The sequence below is a fragment of the Bombus bifarius genome, unplaced genomic scaffold (genome assembly GCF_011952205.1).
Source record: "Bombus bifarius isolate JDL3187 unplaced genomic scaffold, Bbif_JDL3187 scf7180000007975, whole genome shotgun sequence".
In the NCBI taxonomy this organism is placed as follows: domain Eukaryota; kingdom Metazoa; phylum Arthropoda; class Insecta; order Hymenoptera; family Apidae; genus Bombus; species Bombus bifarius.
The window spans coordinates 1,328,260-1,345,035 of record NW_022884361.1 but is presented as its reverse complement, the minus strand read 5'-3'; the positions used below and the strand labels follow the sequence as shown (position 1 = coordinate 1,345,035).

Sequence of the window (16,776 nt, the reverse complement as noted above, 5' to 3'; positions counted from 1 at the left end):
CATGAATTGTACTAAGATTCGCATGAAATTAATATTTTTCCACCATCTTTTGTTTTAAAATATATGGTGCAGACTGTTTATTTATGCATTGGCCTGTAGTATCGAATAACACGATTTTCAGTTACATGGAGCACATGAATTATACGAATTTTAGCTCGCATAGCATGGTTTTGTATAACACGGAACTAGTTAATCCAATTATTCGAGGGTCGCTTGTATGTGTCTATAAGTCACTCTTCTATTTGCAAGTTGTCTATTTTGTTATTGTATATTTTTAAGTTTCTGTTCCAGATTTATCAAACTAGAATATTTTAAATACGAGATTCCTTTTACACAATTTTTGCCACAGTAAATCCTTAAAAAAAATATTTTCCAGGCATTCGATTCAAACGAACGCATCGAATGCTCATTTACATATTTACTTCGCTACAAAAGTTCACTAGCGAATACACGTGTGTCGGAGTTTTAAACGATCAAGCTTCTCCAGTTTATTCTGCGAATAGAAAAAAGAAAAACATGTTCTATAAACATAGGTGTGCAAACGCTTTACAAAAAAGTTACACAAGAAATATGAAAACCAATCAATTCTAGTTAGGTCTTTATGTTTCCGTTTCAAAACGTTGTTGCCCGTTTCGAATACGCGCTTGATATCTTTGGGAGATTGAGTTTGACACTGCTGCTTATTTCTGCTGCTTCAGATCACCGAATGCATCACGAATCATCCTTTGTATCAATTCTTGTGCGATACACTATCGCTTTAATTGTTCCCCGTAGATAAAAGTTTAACAATGTAAGATCTGGTGATCTCGCAAACCAAACAATGCCCGACCAATTCATCACTCGTGATAATATTCGTTTATTGCCTCTAGGTTTCATATTTTGATACTTTCATAACTCTTTTATGAAGCGTTTACAGATCTACGTTTACATAACGTTATTTCCTTGTTTCTACTCGTAGAATAAACAGACGAAGTTTGATCGTTTAAAACTGAAACACCCTGCATATTCGTTTCTGTATACCCATTAGTTGGATCACTCTCATTAATTTGTTACACTACGATACCGAATAAATCTAAATGTTAAATTCCTCTCGTTCGATATTTATCACCCGTACAACGAACTGCCTAAAAATAATGTCCCTCGAGCATTCAACCCACGCGAAAACATTCAGACAGAATATCATCGCGCACTTTCTTCGTTACGAACTACATCACATCGTTACGTCACGAATCAGAAGTCCACGAATGAATATACGATATATTTATTAGAGCGGTCGACAACCCATATCTTCTCAAATCAACGGCCTGCTCTCACTTTTCCAGAAGCGTTCCCCGGCTGCATGAATTTCTCTTCTCGCTTCTCGTTTCGTAATGTTAAATAACCAATATCTTTCTCCTCGCCGGTGCCTACTCGCGCATAGGCGGCCGCAAGAATGCAGTCGCGAGAGGAAAGCGCGTTCGAACGCAATATACCTCGGCTAACGTAGCCTTCTGTCTCTAGCCGATCGTTCCAAACAGCTGCTCAATACGAATTAACTATACGCGCAACCAACAACGTGCTCCGGCCATACATAATTTTATGGAAATGAATGAATCAAACGTCTGTCCTTTTACTGGCTCGTTTCTGTCATTTTTCTTTGGCTATCTAAATAAGCTGGCCGTGACGGAAATGCATACTTTCACGGCTTAGTGATCGTTGAGAATTATTGCACGTTGCATTGACTTTGTAACTTGTACGTTCGACAACCTGTAATTATTGAAATTTCCACGAATTGATTTACGGTAGCGAACGTCGGTGTTTAGATGGAATTACATTACATATTAATGAATTCTAATTGCAAGACGCTACAATGATCTAATTAACAGAATGACGGTTACAATGGGATAGAAAATCTATTGCCTGCATCACGACGGAAAGAAATCTTCGTAGCTTGGTTTCTAACTGAAATACAGGGAATTCGCGAGTTTTATGACTTAATTGCGACGAGTGAAAGGAATTATGCAATTGCAGTGGTTTCCGTAGGCAAACAGCTCCAGGGATCGTAGAGACAATGCGACAGAGAATTTCTACGCATCGCGGGGTCCAAATGACATCAACCGCATCTGTATCCTTTACATTCCATGGGCTTGTAATTCCTGCGGCATTTATAGAATGTAAAACCTGTTGGTCGGGCGGCGTGCACTTGTGTGCCCCTACACGTTTTCCAACACGCTACCGTTTAAAAGTGTTCGTACGCTTTTGACCGATCTGCAGTAAGAATACAAGAACGTCGATAAAGTGGGTAAACTAATATTAATTGCGACTAACTTCGCTGTCCTCGAAATTCTTTTTATTTCCTGTCTCATTTAAGCTTCAACCGAGAGAAAGATTTTTAATGTTTTAGAGAAATCATTTGTTGTACGATTGAAACGAAGAATCATTAATAAGAATCCTTTCGTATTTGCCACAAATACGAGAAATTTTCTAACAACAGAGAAACACTTACAATTCGGTGAAAAATGACCCAAGGTATTATTTATCTCCCACATACATCGTGGGGAACTAATTATAAGTTGAAAAAAGAATTAGGTTATTAAAAAGATTGAGATTTCCGCGCGTGAGTTAAACGAAGAAAAGGATCGTACAGGGTGTGTAAAACGAATTGAATGGCGCGACGAAAAAAACTTGAGCGGAAATTAGCGGAATCGGTCGGGAAACGTTCTCGGAAACTGGCGGGATTGTTCGCATGAATTTTTCGACAGTTCCACGCGGAGCGTTATAAACGCGGCAAATTAACGGACGGAAGAGAAACTGTTTCCCGTTGATTGAAAGATGCAAATAAAACCTGTAAAATCCAGCGACCGGGCTAAACACCGAAGGGAAGTCAAGCCACGAGGAATCCGGTTACGCTCGAAATTAATTATAGCGAAGCGCGAATTCGACGAAAATCTGCCGCGAATGCGAAAGTTCACCGTTGAATTTGCCCATGCGTGAAACAAGAAAAACTGGGATACCGTGAAAAAGCCGAGCGTTCCCGAATTAAATATTCCCGCGTAAGAATTCCCGGGAATTTTCGGCTCTGTCCGCAAGAGGAATGGTCGCCATTAATAAATACCAATACCAATTTGCCTAAGGCAGAGAAGAGAATCGGGGAGCGCAAGAAGAGGAACGTCCAATAAATTTTGTAGCAGGGAAAACCGATTTCCGTATCAGTAGTGGCGCGCTGCTAGGTGATACTTTGTGCGAGAAGCCAGATAAAACGCACTTCTTTTTCCGTGAGAAAGGCATAGCTGCTGGAATTCGGGACAAATTCCTGGCCTGGCTGGTGCTTTTGCCAGGCCGCTGCTTCTTTCGCGATATAGAAAATGGATAGATGGTCGAGGCAGAAGTATGGGACGAAATAAAATAAAATTAGAGAAAGACGCGATGACCGGCTGACTTTTTATCGGACTTTAGCCACTGCAGAAAAAGGGAGGAAAAAGAAAATATCGAGGGCGGAGGTGAAAAAATGCGAAAGGTGCGCCCGTCGGAGAATTATCGAGATTTGTTCGTGAGGTCGCATTCAAATCGAGCCGACGTTGGAATGTCGTCCTGCCTCTTCTGTCGTAACAGTTATAAAACGGTCCTGATATCCTGCAGGCAGTAACGCACGTTGCGTGTATACGGTTTCACCGACGAGTATGCACCTGCGACCGGTCGCGTGTGGGCGTACCGTTCGAAGTTCAACGAGTTCACGTGGAACCTTCCGATAACATCGATTGTCGATTATACTGCAGTTCGAGATTTGAAAGTAGTGCACTTCTCAAGTTTTGTGTAATGTCTGCTGTATATATGTTGTCCAATATTGCGTGGATATTAATTATACGAATATCTGGGAGCCATGAAAAGAAACGTAACGGAATTACATGTACAGTGGCTCGTGAAAGTATTTGAACATTTGTAAATATCTATGGTAAAAGATCGATAGACCGCAGATTTTTATGCGAATTTATATTTTCACGGATACGATTGGAAGAATAGACAGAAGTTTGATTCATTTGTCAAGTATTATAACGAGTATATTTTATATGTCTTTGCATGTTATTTGCATTGTATGCATTTTTTCATCGCGAAATTTCTCGTAATCGTAGGCAGTAGCTTTACAGTAGTAAATGCATTTTTCATCAACAATGACAGTCTTGGAGAGATAAATCGTACTTCAAAAACTATTAGAAAATTATCCAAACATTCAAGAATTTCCATTTCGTTTGAAATCATAGACTATTAACAGCACCGTTTAAAAATAAACGCGAGATTTATTAGAAACGTTCAACGATTACAAGTTTGGAAAAAGTATCTACACAGTGCAATCTGAAAGTTCAAGTGAAAGTTTCCCTTGTCAACTGTGCCGTAGACAAAGGAAAAGAATAAAAAAAGAGCCTAACTCGCCGCGTGTAATAAATTACAAAGTTTGGGAACGTCGATGCGCGAGAAAGGAAGGAAACGGTTTCACAAGAGAAAAGTTGAGTGATACGCGGCACAAAAGAATGTTGTCGACCGCAATCAGTGCCATGTCTCCGTACTCGAAAGAGGAATCGATAACGTGGTTTCATTTAAAGGGTACATTATCATTCGCTCTGGAGGACGCGAAAGCGTCACGAATATTGTCACGGAGGAAAGATCAGAAGAAATGAGAGAGAAAACGAAGAATCGATGGAAAATAGAGTCGCGGGGGTGGAAACAGCGACAGGGAGGCAAAAAGTAAACTGCAACAGAGAGTTTCTGTTAAAACAATAAAGTTACGCGATTCTTGCCAGAGCTTCGTCGTTTATTGCTTGCTTGTTATATTTCAACAAAAAGAAAAGGAAAGAATGAGAAGGGGCGAGCAAGGTATTGTAGCGATATTCGTAGAGAAACACGATCGTGAAACGTTTGCAATCGCGATTCACACGCACGTAAGTAATACGCAAAAATATATGATACGTGACAATTACGTGTGACTACGAATTATCGTCCACATACAAAATGAAATCGGATAGGATAGCGCCCGAAAATTTCTGATCGAAGTAAACTGTTTTTCGTGACGATATATTTTACGATTGTCGATACCTTGACGCTATTTCATTGGTCATCATGTTTTTTGTAAGCATTTCTATTAAATACTCTTTCCTTTAAATAGATTTATTACAATCTTTATCGTGAGTTTCATTTATTATGAGGTAATATTAAACTATAAAGAAATAATGCGTTCGGGTGGTTGAAGAGGAAATTTATTTTAGCGAAATATACTACTCTTTTCATATATATTTGTGTTATTTAGAAGTGTTAAATTTTTTAATCCGACGTGAGTATCTGTTAGGCTGTCCCGAAAGTTTCTTTCGTTTTATAAGAAATTAATAGACGCACGATATTTTTTATTTCATATTATTTCATCAAATTATATTTCAGTATAATTATTTTCTTATAAAACGAAAGAAATTATTTCGAAAGAAGACACAAAACTTGGGCAAGTTTTCACAGTGTTTGAAATTCATAGAACAATCGTGGATGTTATTCAGAGGCGAAGTTTTCGTTGGAAACCACGTGCAATTTTCTTGGGCGCGAATTCCTTTTTTGTACACCATCAGGTCCAACACGCTTTGCACCAGCCGCAAACTGTATGCATTTCTCTGGCATCGTGCCGTAATGAAATGAAGAAACTAACAGTAAGTGGCGAGCGCTGTAAAGTTCCGCGAAAGCTTTTAATTAGGATTACACATTATCTCAAACTCGCGTTGCGCGCACGTACTCGTACCAAGCAGCTATTTCAATTACACCACCGAACAACTCCGTGGAAATGAAACTCTTTCGAGTTAATTTCAGATACGAACGCAATTACGATCAGAATTGTTCGTATTTTTCGTTCGAACGTTACACGTGTCGTTCTTTCACTCTCTATACTCGTTTCATTCGAAAAATAATGGAACAAGTTTCGGGAACGTATTCGCTTTTTATAAAATTCGATTAATTTTTCCAACTAAAATTGAGACATTGCTGAAACTTTCAACCCATATCCGTGGCACTCGATCGATGAGAATTTTTCATCGGCTTACCAGCTGTATAAATTTTTGTTTTCAGTACGGATGCAACATTTTCCAACGACGCGATATCGTATCTAGGTAGAAACGGCGATTTTAACGCGAGCATAACGGTAAACGCAGTATGATTTATGCCCGCCAACGTGTGACATAAATTCACAACTGATCCGTGCCCAAGTGCGACTCGTCCAGTCAATATCGGCTTAAAAAAGGAAAATGTTTTCGATTACTGCTCCTTTGAATTCTTCCACTCTGTCCGAGTCTCGTCCCTGTCGATGCTCATTTGAACTCATTGAAACGAGTCACGTGCCAAAATAAACGTCATCGAGGACCATCCGACCGAAGAATCGAACAAATTTGACTACGTTCTACTTTAAATTCATTCGATATACATAACAATGCACCTGTCGCTTGGAACGTTAATGAATTCTTCATTGAACGTAATTTTCCATCAAGTTTTACAAAAAAAAAAAAAAAGAAAAATGACTAAAACTCAAACGTGTAAATTAATTTTTGTCTATCTTCTTGGAATATCATCAAAATTTTATAAGTTCTATTGGCCTATTTCGAATTGCAAATATCTCTAAAATTATGCGTCAAACTTTTCTTCTAACCGATGAAATTGTAAGACAATGAAACGGAGGCGACCAGAAGGAAAACGAGACGCAAGTAGAAAAACGTGAAATCGATCAATTTGCCTCCTTGTTATTCGTCGATTAGAAAGAAAGCGGTATTAAGGCGGAGAAATTACGATCGCAAAGCGATAAAACAGGCCGCGCAATGAGAACGAATATTCGCTCTGATTAAGGAAGGAAATTACGATCGCGGGAAGATAAAATGGGTGGAGATGAGAACGAATGCAACTTGGAATGGGAGGAAATTGTTCTTTAGCTCTTTGAGATACAAAGCTCGACGCGGGTCTGATATGAAAACTACCGATAGCCTTGTTTATCCGGCAGAAAAATTGCGTTCGATCATTTACTTTCAATATGCTATCGATCAAATTAACACGGAATAACAAGATTGTTTCCCCTACTCTCTTTTAAATGTATTTCACAGATAAGGCCGTTTCATAGATGATTACGAAAGCAGATTTAAACGAAGAATATTATTGCCATTGTCGAAATGACGGTGAGCGTAACGTAACACAGTTTTCTCGTTCACATTCAACAACTTTTCCACCGGAATAATCTTATCTCGGATCTACATAAATTTCCTCAAGTATAGTTAAGTACGTAAATTACTCTCTTTTCTTTTTTCTCTGTCTCTCGAATGGAAGTGTAGATGTACACTGTGTATTCTTCTTCTCCTTTTCCGGATATATTAACCGTGAATCGCAAACAGAATGCTAATTATAAGACAAGGGATAAAATGGTTCCTTGATCGGTCATTCGAGACGCGAACGATCGTTTCAGCGACGTAAGCATGGTACTTTAAACAAAAGCCACCCGTTTGCTATCGTATTATCGGCCTCTGGCTCTTCACTTTTTTTCCACTAATTGAAACTTCCCTAATTGCCGGCGAGATTCCGTGGAAGTATCGTTCGCTCGATCTTCTCGATCGTGTTTGTTATCTATCGAAAAGGAATTGACCTTTGTTGGCGATCAACCGCGATCTTCGCTACAAAAAAAAGCTCCTTTCAACGAAAAATTTTTCCAAGATAAATTTGAGTTCGAAAGACGGCTTGGACGATGTTTAAATTTATAATAGGAGTCAAGTTAAACACGATATTTTCCGCGGTTAAAGAGAGAAGGAATACGTGAATAATTTAATTTTGACGTACTTCATTCGCTGATGGAACCGAGAACAAGTTTCCGGTTTTAGCGAAACTTCACTCGACCATAAGTTTTCATTCCATATAGCGGTGCGCGAATCGTCGGCTTTTTTTTAAGTTTCACGGGGATGAAAATTTATTTGCCAACTTCCTTATGCTTGAACGCGGAATAAGGCTACTCTGTCGCGTTAATTTTTGCAAACGCGAGTGAACCGTGTATAATCATTAAACGCATAATGTATAAGGTATTTTAAAAATGTAGATATAACTTCTTATGTCAAAATAAGAAAGATTTATACAAACATATCCAATATTCTGTACTAAAATTATCTAGCTAAAAATGATTTAATGTTTTAATAGCCTCACTGTTTATATCGCAATCTTCTTTTTTAACACATAAAAGTTGCACTAAAACTTTTTTCCAATGCTTTTGAAACATCTGGTAGCCTCGTTGGGAATAAACTAGGAAAAATTTGGTTTCCGGTGGTTCGTTTGGCGGCGAGATTCATAAATTACTGTGGAACCTTTGACCGGAATAAAAAGTGTAAGCGGTAGGTTACACGTGAAATCCCGAAACGGAAGTTTAACTAAGGCCGACAAGAGGTGCAGGTGTATGGTTTTAAGTTGAAAGTGATCGCTTCAAAGGGAATCTTCCACCGTCTATGTGATAATTTTCCCGTTAGGACGTCGTGAGTTAAAACGACTCTACTTATAGTAGAACGTAATATTCGCGTAACGGTTTATTTGCATAATCGAAAAAAGAAAGCAACGAGGGGAAGCCTTCAAAAGACGCTTCTAAATAGGGAACGCAATCTTCTGTCGGTTGCTTCGAATGCTACGTTATTAACGCGCCATCTTATGGCTGGCTACAACACATTCTTAAGATTGAGAAAATACCAGGCGTCCTACCTTTGTAGCTGCACTTCGAATTTCTACTTACAATTCAAGATCATTCGTGGAATAAGCTTTAATTAAATCGCGTTTCTCTCTTTCTGCGCGAAATTAGAAGCTTGTCCTCTGTTTATTAAGAGAAGATCGTGTTCGTATGGTCACTGTTCAAGCTGAACGAGGATATCACACAGATTGTTAGGAAATAAGAATTTGCAATTTTAGAGCTAGAACGGAATGGTTTTGTTTAGAAAATAACTAACTTTTTTACATTTCATTTCATTTTTTCTATTTTTATTTTCGTGCAGGAGCATTTCAACTGAATTTAATTTGTTTATAGTTTAAACTTTATTTTTTATTTTATTTTTTTCTAATTTATACCCTGTACAATATTGCCGCAATAAATTTCGTCAGAAATCGATGAGAGCTTCTCACGCGCGTTAACGGATCATTAAGGTCCACAATTTGGGTTTCATATCGAATCGATGAAAATGAGTAGGTAATATTTTAAGCGACAGCCTGCAGTAAGCTATAACTATTTATCGACTATTAAGTATTTAATATTCGTAATTAATTCTACCTTTGCTCTACCAATATCCGCTTGCTTTATTTTCTTGCATCTGAACGTCTAATTCTTTAAATAATTCTCCATGAATTTTTCGAAATTTTTCTAACCTCATAATCCTATTTTATCGTATTTTCTATTCGATAAAAGCAGTGCTTTTAAACTAGATACGATGATTATTGCAAGAAAATAATCGTATCTCGAGTTCAACACTTTGATTCAACTGAAATCGAATTTCGACTACTGCGCCTTTCGATAAGAGCTACTTTTCGATTAGTAGGAAACACGAAAAGTTCGCGCGGAAATCCACTCGGTTGTTTCATTTTATCCCCTGTTATCGATCATTCCCGCTAAACTTACGTATGTCGTGTGTTTCCTCTTTGGACACGAAGAAAGATGAAAACTAAACATTTACTTTTGGAACATGAAAGGTAGATCCAACTTCTCCAACATCTAAACGCAAGATTTATGAACTTATCGTTGCCAGTTTGTATTCGCAAAAATCTTCATTCATTACTCGGATTCGAGATAATCTCGCTTGCCCAGTATTGATCAAAAGTTTTAATCACAATACCAAGATAAAAGTAATTATAAAAAGAGGATAATATACAAACATATGGAGAATTTTGAACTTTAATTTAAAGAGATATAGAAAAATAATCTCTTAGGACTTTTGATTATCAAATATTTTTATTCACTTACGAATCTATTAATTGGAATTCTTTGTTTTAAACAGAGAGACAATGTCTGAGTGATTTATTAAATTTTCCACTCCTCTTTATTTCGAAATTCAACATCAATATTTTTTTTTAAATCGTAAGCAACAACCTCGTGTCACACTGGAAACCTGCGCCTGTCGGTGAACTCACAAAAAGGTCTGTTCCATTTTTTTTCCCCGAAAACACGTTGCATAGCCCCAAATTATTGGAGCGACGAGAAAACTAACTGACCGAACGCATATTGAACGCTACCAAACGTCAGCTCCAAAACAGAATTTATGTTCCTACAAAATGACAAATAATTCACGGCCAGCCCGGTCACATTGTGAAAAACCAGGCTCGTATTGAGACCATAATATAGGGTTTAATGTGACAGAAAAATATATCTGTTTGTAAAACGGCACATTGCGATCGAAAATGATGCTATTTTTCGTTCCAGTGGGACGGGAAATTGTACTGTCACTTAGAACGAAATTAGGATTTCTTTCACGTTCTTATGGAGATTCGAAACTCACATAGAGACACCTGTTCGTATTAAACGACCTCAAGTATCACGCTCAAGACAGTCTTACCTATCTTACAAAATATTTCAATCATATTTTAATAATGAAATTTTCTATTTATTACTCTACATTCATATTAATTACGATAAAGTGTTTTCATCGTTGCAAAACGACAACGTTTCGCAAATCCGGAATTCAAAATTAGTCAAACCGATAACAAGAACCCAGAATTTTATTTCTTGATCCGTCACTAGATAAATCCATCGCTAAAAATATACAATGTGTTATGAACTCGTGAATCACCTAGTATCATCATTTTCAAAGATACCATTTAATCAACGATCACTCTTTCCAATCAGATACGACGATTTCTAAAATTAATCACAAATGTGGTGTCACAGAGACGATTGATATTTAAAAAATTCAGAAAACAACGATTTGTCTCAAAACACTTCAACTATATTAAAGTAAAAAGGAGAAGCTTATATCAGAGGGAGAAAGATAAAAACACGCACTACTGGTACTCACCTCAGCCGATGGGCCGAGCCGGGAACTTTCAAACGGAACTGGGAAAATTCGGCGAAACAAGCACCAGTGATTGGAGAAAAAAGAAACACGTTCGTTTTCAACTGTCGCGACGATTGTCACGTAAAAAAAACCGAGTTTGATCTAGGATCGACACACGAAACTAAGGCGGGAGCTTCTCGCGATTCAACCAGTTGGAGCAGTGAACAGATACAACACATACGGCACGAGGCGCGCGAAGCGACTGAGCCTCTTCCGAGCGGCGGAGTCGCTGCAGACCAGCCGACCTCTGCCGAATCGGACGAATGGGTATCGTTCGTGCGAGATCGTAAGGATTCAGCGCGTCCACGTTGCAAAACCACGCTACTTTACGCGCCCGCGAAATAATCGTGCCACCGACGTTGAGTAGTCAACATGGTTCCACGCGTCCACGCGCGACTTCTGTCAAACGATGCGGTTGCTCGGCCTGAGTATTGTTAGCGACGTGCGACGTAAGTATCACCGTGCACCAAGAAAGATCAGATACCGAGGCGAGCCAAGCCTTGGCACGTCCGGTGTCGCTGATAAGTCGCTGTATTAAGTCTACGTATCGCGAGAGTATTTAATAAATTTTAGGCGATTCTCTCGTAACACGAAAAGGATACTTAGGAATGCTGAGTAGAAACTTGGTAAAATTTGATTTCGCAGGATTTAATTGAAAGATTTTTGACATTTTCGGTGATTCGTAAGATGGAAAGGATATTTAGAAATGCTGAGCAGCAAAATACTTTGGCTGATGGAAAAATCTGATTTCATAGGATTGAGTTAAAAGGTTTGTAAACTTCTGGCTGATTTTTAAGGGCGGATGGATATTTAGGGATGTTGAAATTTCGAAAAGTGTTGAGACGCTTGATAACGTTTGTTTCTATGGGACTGATTACGAGTTGAAGTTTCCGACGAGAAAATTCGAGATTCTTTTCAAAATTGGTATTGCCAAGGTGTCTGAGTAAGGTGTTGAATTTTAGATAAATCTAGGGTTTTGAGTAGGACATTGGAAAAGTTCATGTTTTAAACATTAAGTTGATACAATAAGACAACTTGATAAAAGGATTCAGAGTATCTATACGTAAAAAGCTACTAACAGAAAGAACTCGAACCAATTGATAAGCTATGACTGGTAAAACGCGCCAATTTTCGACTTGGGATTCTAATAATTTGAGATTTTAGGCAGTATATTATTATATACTATTATATATTGTTATATAGTACCATATTATTATACCATAAATCTTAACAGTACGCTTTATCTTCTTCTTTTATCGAAGATGATATTTAAAAATCCTGAATAGAGCTTTGTCTGTAATCGAAAGAAGTAAAGTATTCAATAATATAGCAACGAGGTAATTAATTTGATAAGAGGATTTGAGACATCTATACATAGAGATCTGAAATGAGTGAGACAACTAATAATTCTAATTCGTGCTGTTAAGATCCGTATATATTTAGATAGATAAGATCGTTGTGATAGTTAGTAATGTTAAATATTACTTTGATAAAGTTTGCTTTCGAGAAATCGTGTCGTGATTATAACGAGGTACATAAATTAGGAAGTAACGGTACGCGAAATGTTGTCGATATGACAAATTTAAGCTACTTTTAGGTATGTATGTAGGTATGATAATGCAAATAAAGCTGGACTTTGTTAAATTACCGTTATTTGATTAAAATATGTTTGTACAATTAATTGCACCGTATTTTGTGGACGAAGTTACGATTATTAATTTATAACGACAAGTAGAAATTAATGCAATAAACAAACACGTTCGCAAGAGATAACAGTTTCAGAATGAAATATCTGTTTCAACATACGTATCGCCTCGATAACGGTAACTGGCACTCGTTTTTCAATTTGCCTTGAATTTATATTTTAAAAATTGCCTTCTCCGTGCTCGCGCCAACACACGTGCGCTAAATATCGATTATTCTCATATGAATATTTTCCCTGGCGATTCACAAGTGTCATCAGCATACACAACCGTGGAAATGAATACATTATTATTTATACAGGTCTCGTCCGTTGAAAAGAAAGTTTTCATGGGAAATCACTGGAAGTTTTAAAGTCTGTCACGACTGTACTGGTTCTTCGGCGAAGGTTTACCAGCCACTTTTCTAATTACACAGCCAGCCCTCAATGACCACAGATGTCTTCAAGTTTATGGGGTCATGTCGAAAGGAGGACTCGATGGAATTCATCGGCTCTCATTGGAATGTGGTAAAGGCCGGAATGAAGGTCGAATAAGTCTCTCAACCGGTTGTCGCAATCTCCAGCTGGTCATGTTTCCAGTCTAATGGAGTTAGTAAGTGCATGCAAATCTTCGAACTGTGTTTTAAAGTGACGACAAATTTGAATAAAATCGCGTGACAAATACCTTAGAAAATGGATTAGCTAAATGGAACGTTTAAATGCTCTCTTTTCTTACTTTGAAACAGAAACGATTGCACTAATTGCAAAGAAAATTATCCTATTCATCAGGGAGTATTATACAAACCTTCTGATTTCAAAATTTGAAAATTTACTTGTTAAATTGGAAGTGCAGAGATAGCGACAAAATTTCCAGTTTGAGAAAACTGTAGATGAAGCTAAACTTCAATATACTACATAAGTAGCCATATCTTTTTAAATTAACGAGAATGAATGTTTGATGAAATTTTAATGATAAAACTCGGGAAACTTCTTATTTTCTCGAGGAGTTGTTAGTTTACTTATTATAAAATTATTAATTGGTGATACTAAGCAGATCGTTTTTTCCTGTTTTAAAACTCCTCAAAGGAGATTCCTTCGGACAATTATCGATTTCCCTTCGGGAACTTGTCAGTGTCTTTAACGTTAAAACTTCCTTATTTTATTGAGACGACGTCGAGAATACGCGATTATAAGTTTTAAACGAAAGTTTCACCGTGACTCCTGTCGAAATGCAGAAATCGGGGGCAATCTACGCCGGCGTCGACCCACTTGCACCTAAAATTTATTACTCGCATCTGAACCCTATCATCCTCGATCTGTGAAATAGCTTTTCTTCTTTCTTGCGATCCTTATCTCCGTCTGTACCGGCTACGTCAGCATTTTCTGTCTGACAATCTTATTTATCTCAACACTACGGTTACACTTTGTCGCCGCAGTAACAATACCGCAACGATTAATACGTATAATATCTTAAATTCAGTAAATATATAGCCTCCTCAGTCGAAACAATTCTTTGCACTCTTTGAAAAACTGTCGCTTTCAGAGTAAGAGAAGAAAGCTGTGCTACATTTATTAAATTAATATAGTTTTATTTTACTTGTTGCGATAACGAACATATACTGATAAATATGAGGAAAATATAACAATTATATTTAACAGACTAACATTTTTAAAGTAAAAAGAAAACAAATTACCAATCTAAAAATATCAGGTGATATTCCAGTTACACATTGTTAGGATATTAGATATAGATCACATTTTACGTAGAAATTAAAAAGGATAAAAAATTAATATTCTTAGCGGTAACAAATTACATAAATTAGAGAGGAATTTTTACTGAGCATTTCTTAAAAAACTTGTTTCAGCCGGTTTGTTATGCAAACGAGCAGGGGTTTTGTATAGTCGGCTCGTATTGGAAGCTCCCTTGCGAATTAGTCTGAAAACACTTGCTCGAACAGAACGAACTGTCAAGCGAAGCACGTATGTCCCCTAATTACACGCACGGGACGCGTGCATACGCCATTTCGAACAAGTCCGAGGCTCTGGTACATCGGTTCGTTACGCACCGGATCGAGCTACAATTTACGTAGTCGTTTACCATGTTCCAGCACGCATGTACGCGTTAATCGTGACTTATTCCAATTCTTCAATTGTCCTCGTGTCAACGCTGCAAATCTGTTTCGTTTCGATCTATTCTTTTACCGCCATTCCACCGAAAAAGAGAAATCAAAAATCAAATTCGAAGCTAAAATATAATGCGTAGAAATTACTTGTGGAATTAAGATTTATTTTCAATGATCGTATTAAGTTTCCAATTAAATCTATATACATTTTCCAACGGTTATGTAAATTCATTCTTCCGAATTTGTAAATATCGTTATCCCTAGTTCTTGTTCGGTGTGCTTCTTTAGTGATTCTGTAGTCTTCTCGTTAGATTTCAATTTTCAAAGTCAATATTAATTTGTACTAATATTTGCGTGAGATATAAATTCCTAATTTATTATAATTCCTTTGTTATTTTAATCGCTATTTTAGACACAGACAATGTGGTATTTCTAACATTTACTTTCCATTCACGATATCCACCTACCAATTTAAAATCATGAAGAAGCATTCCGGATGCATCAATCCAGTGACTGATTTTTCGTATAATTTTTCGATGACGTAGATTCCAATTAAAAATCAGTTCGCTGTACGTATATTTAACGGGAGGAAAGTGAGATCGGATAAAAGAAAGTTTGTTACGCATAAGCGTGATATCCAGTGTATCGCCTGTTGTTCTTTTCACCGTGACCACTTTCTTCTGTTTAATTTGAGTGTCACGCCTTTGAGCACCGCGTCAGTCGATGTAATAACTCGAACACCGGGAAGATGTGCTTACCTCGCGTAATTATTAGAAGTTGTTAACAGAAGCGTCTACTACCGCGTATAAATGATTCCTGTAATGTTTCGAAGTTCACACGTATGACTGAACATGGTTGGTTTACGAGACATTTTGGGCAATTGCGTGTCACATTAAATTAGGGGAATTTGCACAGTCATTCAATGCGATGGATCGAATTGATGTTTGGAGCAGTGATGTGAGTTAATCGTGATTTCATCTAATCAGGCTTGGATAAACTTGCTTATATTTGCTTCTGCTTAACGATGCTTGTTCATGATAAATTGGCCGCGTACCGTCTAAACTTTACACGCTTCCGAGGAGCATTGATCGTAATTTATCGCAACGTTGAACGATTGGCTTCCGCCTGTATAAGTTATTAAGAAATATCCGAGACTTCGAAGCCTCGTAGTGGTCACTGAGTGGAGTAGAAAATTTTGTTTAATCAACATAGTATTTGGAATTGTCGTGATGGTCGAGAAAATTATGTTTATTAAACATTTCTTCTCGAAGATACTATATTTTACAATAAAAATAGGCATTGATTTTGATTGAATATTTTTTACGATTTTTATATCGATTAACCTCTTTATATTTGTCACGAAGAATACTAAAAACTTTTACAATTTCACGCCATCAATTTTTAACACTTAATGTTATCCATATATATATATAATTTGAAAATTTACTTTATTTATTTGTTGTCCGTACACTATCTTATTTCATTTCTATATGATTGTACCGATCAAGTAGCTCAATTATGTTAATCATGATTTTTTGATTTTCAAATAAACGTAAGGAATTCTGATCTGATTTCAGTAAGCTTTTTTTTCAAGCGCAAAGAAGACTGCGATGTATGAAAAATTAATTATATATTTGACTTACCGTATGCATACCTAGCTATTATGTACTCGTTAATTATAAAAATATCTGCTCAAGCTGTACTAAGATTGCAATTACGAAGTCGTTTCTTGTGCTTGAACGAGTTAACGCTGCAGGCGACGACTCGAGCTTCTCGTGGCTCGGTCTGATTAGGCTTGCTTATGCTTCATTAAATTTAGCAATCGCAGCTCGAAGGCAAATTACGTTAGTCTATATACGGCTTTCAGAGGCTGCGAAATTTTCTCTTTCATCGGTGTTCACCTATTTCCATGTGCGTCGCT

General features: G+C 37.3%; 1 protein-coding gene and 1 long non-coding RNA gene across 2 annotated transcripts in view; one reads left to right on the top strand and one right to left on the bottom strand.

The window, feature by feature from the left end:
• Positions 1-11,239, bottom strand: part of LOC117217255 — a 162,866-nt gene extending 151,627 nt beyond the window's left edge. The window contains exon 1 of the mRNA XM_033464728.1: positions 11,013-11,239. The gene's annotated coding sequence lies outside the window, so the exon portion shown is untranslated. The remainder of the gene's footprint in view (positions 1-11,012) is intronic.
• Positions 11,240-12,487: 1,248 nt separating this feature from the next.
• LOC117217322 lies at positions 12,488-15,238 on the top strand. Its single transcript, XR_004489517.1, has 2 exons — positions 12,488-13,345; positions 14,598-15,238. It is a non-coding gene; the product is annotated as an uncharacterized LOC117217322 (long non-coding RNA).
• Positions 15,239-16,776: the final 1,538 nt, after the last annotated feature.